Source organism: Gossypium arboreum, chromosome 5 (genome assembly GCF_025698485.1).
Source record: "Gossypium arboreum isolate Shixiya-1 chromosome 5, ASM2569848v2, whole genome shotgun sequence".
Taxonomy (NCBI): domain Eukaryota; kingdom Viridiplantae; phylum Streptophyta; class Magnoliopsida; order Malvales; family Malvaceae; genus Gossypium; species Gossypium arboreum.
In genome coordinates, this window is record NC_069074.1 from 52,687,545 (window position 1) to 52,696,889 (window position 9,345).

Sequence of the window (9,345 nt, forward strand, 5' to 3'; positions counted from 1 at the left end):
CGGGACCGTCATCGAAGTCATCACATCGGCTAGCAACTTTTGGTATTTTCTTCCTAGTTGGTCTAGGAGAAACATTTCGGCATGTATAGGCTACTATGTTTTGTTTGAACTTTGGTATGTAAAACTTTGGATAGCCATGCGAAAATGGCTTATATCGTTTTAGCATAGTACTATAATCGTTTTGTATGTTGATCACTAAGAGGTATGGAAATGTTTGGAAACGATTAGCCATTGGAATGGTTAATCATGATTGTACCTTGTGCTATGTATGCAAAAAGGGCTAATTGAATCATGGAAATTATGAAATAGGTAAAATCTACCTTAAAGGCAGATGCTGACAGCAGCAGCGACGTAGAAGTGAAAAATCACTAAAAATAGTATGAATTGAATTAAATAGTGAATAAATTATATAAATGAACCTTGATGAATCTACTTTCATATGGAAGGAGCGAAATGGTCATATGAGTTGTATGTTATGAGATATTTAGGTTTTCGTGAAACAGGGCCAGAACGGTTTCTGGATTTCCTGTTCCGACTTTGTAAATTCATTATAAATTAACCAGAGATAATTAGGAGTCATGCCATATATTTATAGATTCCTCTTTGAGTCTAGTTTCTATAGAAACAAACGGCATCAGTATTGAAGCCCTGCACAAGGAGATATTCAAGTTGTAACGCGCGAGGGTCAGTGTAGTCGACCCCTGTAACATGGGAGACTTTAACTAATAAACTGTACTAATTTACCCGACCAAAAATTCTAGAAAAAAATCTGTAGATGGACATATGAGTCTAGTTTCAGGGAAAAATTTACAAAACTGATTTTCGAGTTGTGAAACTCCAGATATGATTTTTAAGGTGACAGTGATGCAGTAACCAGCTTGTCTGGAAAATTTTTTTTATGGACTGTGAAACCAATTAAGTTAAGTCTGTGGGCACCTTGTGTTCGACTCCGGTAACGGACTCGGGTACGGGGTGTTACAATTTTTTTGGTATCAGAGCTATGGTTTAGTCGGTTCTAGGACTACCATAGCACGTATGAGTCTAGCTATACATGCCTTAATGTTAATGTTTAAATGTGTGATGACTTCTGACGGTTAAAATTTTTGTTTTGATTAGTAAATGGATCCCGGTGTAGAGAGAACCTTGGCAGATGACGTTGAAAGTGTACCGGCTGCTCCTGCACAAGGGACGCCGCTGTTGAACCTCGATGTCTGCGAATAATCAAGGTGAGGGGGCTAAACAAGCCTTCTTTACCATGATGAATGAGTGGGTCGCGCAATATGCCCGAACCAATCCGACTGTCCAACAATTCCCGAATTTGAATAATCCACCCCAAGAGCCCGTAATGCCATCAGTTACTGATCCTGTGAGGCTGAGTAAGCCACCTGTAGACTTGATTAGGAAGCGCGGGGCTGAGGAGTTCAAGGCCATAGTTACTGATGATGCCGAAAGGGCCAAGTTCTGGCTTGATAACACCATTCGGGTGTTTGATAAACTGTCATGCACACCCGATGAATGTCTAAAGTGTGCTATATCCTTGTTGCGAGACTCAGCTTACTATTGGTGGAGGACTTTGATTTCCATAGTCCCAAACGAACGAGTTACTTGGGATTTCTTTCAAACAGAATTTCGAAAGAAATATATTAGTCAACGGTTCATCGATCAAAAGCGTAAGGAATTCTTGGAACTCAAGCAAGGCCGTATGACAATATCTGAATACGAACATGAGTTCGTAAGTCTCAGTCGGTATGCCCGGGAGTGTGTGGCCGATGAGGTTGCTATGTGCAAAAGATTTGAAGAAGGATTGAATGAAGATTTAAAGCTACTGGTGGGTATTTTAGAGATAAAGGAGTTCGTAACACTAGTCGAACGAGCCTGCAAGGCGGAAGAACTTTAGAAAGGAGAAGAAGAAGGCTGAATTTGAATCTAGAGACTATCGTAAAAGATCAACGGGTAAAGCTCCGTTCTCGGCTGTAAAGAAGTTCAGGGAGAACACTAGCAAGTCAAGGACGACTGCGGGAATTTCCATCAGAGCACGACCATCGACGGACTCCCGAGCTACTTCGGTAGCTAGTGTGGGCGATAATCGCCAAGAGAAACCTGAATGCCCCCAATGTGGAAGACGACACATAGGTGAATGTTGGGGTAAGACTACTAACAGGGCCTGTTACGGATGCGGATCGAAGGACCACTTCATTAGAGATTGCACGGAGTTTGATGAGAAGAATAGGATGCAGGGTGCAAGACCTAGTGGAATGACAGCTAGAGGTAGACCACCGAGAATTTCAGGAGATAGGGGTGGTAGTCAGAGAGGGGCCTCTGATACGGCTGTTCGATCTGAGACCCGTACTCCTGCTAGGGCATATGCCATCCGTGCACGAGAGGAAGCATCCTCCCCTGATGTTATCACTGGTACTTTTACTCTCTTTGAGACTAATGTAATTGCTTTGATTGACCCTGGTTCCACTGATTCTTATATATGTGAAACCTTAGCATCCAGTAAGACTTTACCTATTGAGTCTACTGAGTTCGTAATTCGGGTGTCAAATCCCTTGGGTCGTTACGTGCTTGTCGAAAAAGTATGTAAGAAATGTCCCCTATCGAGGTTCCTGTTTTCCGGCGGACTTGATGCTTTTGCCGTTTGATGAATTTAACGTTATCCTCGGTTTAGATTGGTTGACCGTGCATGATGCGGTTGTGAATTGCAAAAGCAAGACTATTGATCTGAGGTGTGCAAATAACGAGATAATTCGAGTTGAGTCTACGGACTTAAAGGGGTTGCCAGCTGTAATATCAGCAATGTTGGCCTAGAAATATGTAAGAAAGGGGTGCGAAGCATACCTTGCGTATGTACTTGATGACAAGGAATTGGAAAAGAAACCCGAATCTGTGCCGGTGGTTTGTGAATACCAGGATGTTTTTCCCGAAGAATTACCGGGATTACCACCTGTTCGGGAAGTAGAGTTTGGTATTGAGCTTGTACCTGGGACTACGCCAATTTCGATAGCTCCATATCGTATGGCACCAACCGAGCTAAAAGAGTTGAAAGCTCAGTTGCAAGAATTGACGGATAGAGGTTTCACTCGACCCAGTTTTTCACCTTGGGGTGCACCTGTATTGTTTGTGAAAAAGAAGGACGAAACCATGAGGTTGTGCATGGACTATCGTTAGCTGAATAAAGTGACGATAAAGAATAAATATTCGTTACCATGTATTGATGATTTGTTTGATCAACTAAAGGGAGCCTCAGTGTTTTCAAAGATAGATTTGAGATCGGGTTATTATCAGTTGCGGATTCGAGATTCGGACGTACCCAAAACTGCTTTCAGAATGAGGTACGGTCATTACAAATTTTTGGTGATGCGTTTGGGCTCACTAATGCCCCTGCGGTATTTATGGATTTGATGAATCTGATCTTCAGACAGTATTTGGACCGGTTCGTAGTTGTGTTCATTGATGACATCCTGGTCTATTCAAGAGATGAGACCGAACATGCTGAACACCTGAGATTAGTGTTGCAAATACTAAGGGATAGCAATTATATGCTAAGTCCAGTAAGTGTGAGTTCTGGTTAAGGGAGGTTAGCTTCTTGGGTCATGTGGTATCTGCATCGGGTATTCGAGTCGACCCGAGCAAAATTTCAGCCATAATTAACTGGAAGCCTCCGAGAAATATTACTGAGGTTCGGAGCTTTTTAGGACTTGTCGGTTACTACCGACGGTTTGTGAAAGGTTTCTCGATGATAGCCACACCCATGACGAAGCTACTTCAAAAAGATGTTAAGTTCGAATGGACGGAAAAATGTCAGAAAAGTTTTGATCAACTGAAAAGTTATTTGACGGAAGCTCCAATTTTAGTGCAGCCCGAATCAGGCAAAGAGTTTGTCATCTATAGTGACGCCTCCCTACTTGGGTTGGGTTGCGTATTGATGCAAGAAGGTCGAGTTGTGGCCTATGCGTCGAGACAATTAAAGCCACATGAGAAAAATTATCCGACCCATGATCTCGAACTAGCTGCCATCTATTCGCTTTGAAAATATGGCGACACTACCTATTTGGGGAGAAGTGCCATGTGTATTCGGATCACAAAAGTCTCAAATATTTGATGACTCAAAGAGACTTGAATCTGCGACAAAGACGTTGGCTCGAGTTGTTGAAAGATTATGAGCTTGTCATTGACTATCACCCGGGAAAGGCTAATGTGGTTGCGGATGCCTTAAGTCGTAAATCACTTTGTTTGCCTTATGAACGATGAATGTACACTTGTGCATTCTATCCGACAATGTACTAGTGGCGGAATTAAAGGCCGAACCCTTGTTGATTCGTCAAATTCATGAAGCTCAGAAAGTCGACGCTGAATTGGTCGCTAAACGAGCTGAATGTGCCTCGAATGAGGAATTGGAATTTCGGATTGACAACAATGATTGTTTGACATTCAAGGGTCGATTATGTGTTCCAAGAAATTCGGAACTTACTTCGATGATTTTGAATGAGGCTCATAGTGGCCGAATGTCTATCCACCCGGGTAGTACTAAAATGTACAACGATCTGAAACGTCAATTTTGGTGGCCGGGTATGAAACGAGACATTTCTGAATTTGTTTCAAGGTGTTTGATATGTCAACAAGTAAAAGCGGAACATCAAGTGCCATCGGGATTACTTCAGCCAATCATGATACCCAAATGGAAATGGGATCGAGTGACAATGGACTTTGTATCTGGGTTACCTTTGACTCAGAGTAAGAAAGACTCGGTCTGGGTTATTGTTGATACATTGACCAAGTCTGCTCATTTTATCCCTGTCCGTACGGATTTTTCGCTCGATAAATTGGTAGAATTATAATCCCCCAAATTGTTCGATTGCATGGGGTACCTATTTCTATCGTGTCGGATAGAGACCCAAGATTTACATCGCGATTTTGGAGGAAGTTTGTGACAGCCCAAAATTGACCCTTGTCGGGAAGTGGTTTCGGGACTGCTAAACCGAGTCACCGAAATGTTTGAACATAATATTTATTGTCTAGAATATGTATTTATGAATGTGTGAAAATTTCAAGCTTCGATTTAGTCGATTGCATGTGAATTCAGTTATTAGGACTTGTGTGACACTTTTGAAATGTGATAGGCTAATCTATAAGGACCTAATAGTGCATGTAAACAAAAGGGGGGACTTGCATGTCAAATTTCCCCCCCTAATAGCTAGTGGCCAGCCATGACAAGGGATTATGGGTAAAAACATGTCATAAAACATGTTGGGACAATGGTGTATGTAAGAAAAAAATAAAATAATGAGCATGGGAATTTAATAATGAAAGGGAACAAAAAAAAAAAAAAGAATGGTGAGTGTCCCCCCCTTTTGCCGTGAGTTGAAGAAAAGAGAAGAAAAAAATTTGTTGTTCATCTTTTTTTTCATTCCTTTGAGCTGAAATTCTAAGGAAGAAGGAAGGGGTTCTTGCTTCATGCTTGGTTTGGAAGAGGATTAGGAGGAGGTTTGGCCATACTTGTGTCTAGATTAAGGTATGTTTGAGGTTGTGCCATGAGATTCATGCATGCTCTTAGTTGCTAGCTTGAGTTCTAATTAGTCCATGGTTCAAAACTTTGCTATATCATGGGGATGATATTCGGCCAAGGTAGATTTTGTGTTAATGTCATTGCATGCTAAATATGAAGCTTGTTAATGATACATGTGATGGTGGATTGATGACTCTTGGATTTTCTTTTTAGCATTTTTGAGTAAGACATTAAGTTTTGGAATTGATGGAATGGAGAGTATGCTTAAGTTGTGTTATGAACAACTATGTGTTAAATCGAGGTTTGCTAAGCTAGCTATTAAGGTGAAGTGCAATGTTAGTGATTGATTAATAGTGTATATACATGTATGCATATTCGGCCATCAAATTAAGAACATAGGTGATGATGAGTCTATGCTTTGTACATTCGGCCATATATATATATATATATGCATGTGTAATTGGATTATTGATAGTAGGGCTATAGCATATGGTTATGAGCCGAATAGCTAAGAGCATGAGGTAGCAAGATAAAAATTTTTACCATGCCGTTCCGTATGTCATAAAATCATTAAATTGTGAATATCAATATGTGTAGCAAAGCGGTTGAATGAGTTAATTTATTTGTTTAAGCTCAAGATCCTAAAGGAGAGGCATCCAACAAGGGGAAATCGAAGGTCATCGAGTAGCCAACTTGGAATTATTTTACACCACACAAGGTAGGTCACTAAGCATATATTTTGCATTGATTTAAATAGACATAATGTCTATGTAATTATGCCGAAAGGAATGATAAATTTATATACATGTATGTATGTGGTGATGAAAGTATTGAATGAAAAGAAAAGAGGTGAGATGTATTGAGTTGTTGATTTCGGCACTAAGTGTGCGGGTATAAACATTTGTGATCATGAGACTGGCACTAAGTGTGCGGGTTTAAAATTTGTACAGCACTAAGTGTGCGAGTTTGATCATATAGCACTAAGTGTGCGAGTTGATTATATAGCACTAAGTGTGCGGACTCACTATATGCTTTTGAATCACTATTGACACTGAGTGTGCGACATTATTGAGTCGATCACGGACAGCAAATCGGGTAAGTACCTTGAGTTCATGGCTAATAGGCGCTATGTTTATATTTGGAGTTGAGCTTGGTAAGTTTCGAACCTATGTGACAATTTAAATTGAAGTCACGTACATAAGAATTATCGTGGAATAAGTGAAAAGTCATGTAGATGTATGAATGTAACGAAAACAAAATGGTGTATAAAAATGCTTCAAATATCCTATTGATTAGTATATGGAATGTGAATGTGTAACTTGGTATGAGATTGAATCGAAAGGTCTAAGGAACTATGGTATAGTTTGGTTTGAATGGAGTAATTAGCCTCGTTCCATTTTGTTTCCTCTTGCGATAATGTTATTAATGGTTGGTAGTGCATTGCTTATGACTTACTGAGTTATATACTCATTCGGTGTTTGCTTGTCACCTATTTTAGGTTTCTTGGACTCGACTTTTTGCGTATTCGGGACCGTCATCAAGTCATCACACCGCTAACAACTTTTGGTATTTTCTTCGTAGTTGGTCTAGGAGTACATTTCGCATGTATAGGCTGTTATGCTTTTTGAAATTTGGTATGTAAACTTTTAGCCATGCGAAAATGGCGTAAATGTTCGGTTGGAATTGGTTTTGTGATGTTTGGACACAAATCATGGTTATAATTTGGGACATGCATGATGAATTACTAGTTAAATCAAGGAAAAGTCATGAAATAGGCATAGTTTGTTTTAGTTATAGATGCTGACAGCAGCAGTGGTGTGGATGTGAAAAATCACTAAAAATAGGAGGAGTTGAATTAAATTGTGAATAAATTATGTAAATGAGCCTTGATGAATCTACTTTCATATGGAAGAAACGAAACGGTCATATGAGTTGTCTATTGAGAGATATTTAAGTATTCGTGAAACAGGGCCAGAATGGTTTCTGGATTCCCTGTTCCGACTTTGGAAATTCATTATAAATTAACCAGAGATAATTAGGAGTCATACCATATATGTATAGATTCCTCTTTGAGTCTAGTTTCTATAGAAATAAACGGCATCAGTATTGAAGCCCTGCACAGGGAGATATTCAAGTTGTAACACACGAAGATCAGTGTAGTCGACCCCTGTAACATGGGAGACTTTAACTAATAAACTGTACTAATTGGCTTGACCAAAAATTCTATCAAAAAATCTGTAGATGTACATATGAGTCTAGTTTCAGGGAAAAATTACGAAACTGATTTTCGAGTTTTGAAACTCCAGATATGATTTTTAAGACGACAGTGACGCGTAACCAGCTTGTCTGGAAATTTTTTTTTATGGACTGTGAAAACAATTAAGTTAAGTCTGTGTGCACCTTGTATTCGACTCGTAACGGACTCGGTACGGGTGTTACAAAGTTACAAGAAGTTGGGTACTAAGATGCATTTTAGCACCGCATTTCATCCCCAGACTGACGGCCAATCTGAACGAATAATTCAGATACTCGAGGATATGTTGAGATGTTGCGTCTTAGAGTTTTGTGGTTCATGGGAAGGATATTTGCCTTTGATTGAATTCGCTTACAACAATAGTTTTCAATCAAGCATTAAGATAGCACCTTACGAGGCTTTGTACGGTCGAAAATGCCGTACACCATTGTTTTGGACCGAACTCGGTGAAGGTAAAATTTTTGGAGTGGACTTGATTAAAGATGCTGAACAGAAAGTAAAAGTCATCCGTGAAAGTCTAAAGGCAGCCGCAGATCGTCAGAAATCGTACGCGGATCTGAAATGAAAAGACATTGAGTTTCAAGTGGGAGATAAAGTGTTTCTTAAAGTTTCGCCTTGGAAAAAGATACTCAGATTTGGCCGTAAAGGCAAATTGAGTCCGAGGTTCATCGGACCATATGAAGTGTCCGAACGAGTCGGTCCAGTTGTGTATCGATTGATTTTGCCCCCTGAACTTGAGAAGATTCACGACGTCTTTCATGTTTCGATGCTTCGACGTTATAGATCTGATCTTTCGCACGTAATTAGTCCATCAGAGGTTGAAATTCAAGCCAATATGAGTTATGAAGAAGAATCGATTCGTATCCTAGCTCGTGAAGTGAAGGAGTTGCGAAACAAAAGGGTTCCGTTAGTAAAAGTGTTATGGCTCAAACACGGGATGGAAGAAGCTACGTGGGAACCCGAGAACTCTATGAAAGAGCGTTACCCAAACCTCTTTACCGGTAAGATTTTCGGGGACGAAAATTTCATAAGTGGGGGAGAGTTGTGACAGCCCAAAATTGACCCTAGTCGGAAGTGGTTTCGGGACCGCTAAACCGAGTCACCAAATGTTTGAACGTAATATTTATTGTCTAGAATATGTAATTATGAATGTGTAAAATTTCAAGCTTGATTTAGTCGATTGCATGTGAATTCAGTTAGTAGGACTTGTGTGACACTTTTGAAATGTGATAAGCTAATAAATAAGGACCTAATAGTGCATGTAATCAAAAGGGAGGACTTGCATGTCAAATTTCCCCCCCTAAGTGCTAGTGGCCGACCATGACAAGGGATTATGGGCAAAAACATGTCATAAAACATGTTGGGACAATGGTGTATGTAAGAAAAAAATAAAAATAATGAGCATGGGAATTTAATAATGAAAGGAAAAAAAAAAAAAAAAGAGAATGGTGAGTGTTCCCCCCCTTGCCGTGAGTTGAAGAAAAGAAAAGAAAAAAAATTTGTTCATCCTTTTCATTCTCTCTTGACCGAAAATTCTAAGGAAGAAGAGGGAGTTCTTGCTTCATGTTTGGTTTGGAAGAGG

At 39.9% G+C, this 9,345-nt stretch overlaps 1 pseudogene; it reads left to right on the forward strand.

Moving 5' to 3' along the window:
- Positions 1–2,889: 2,889 nt before the first annotated feature.
- LOC128292675 (uncharacterized) lies at positions 2,890–8,754 on the forward strand (annotated as a pseudogene).
- The last annotated feature ends 591 nt before the right edge of the window (positions 8,755–9,345 follow it).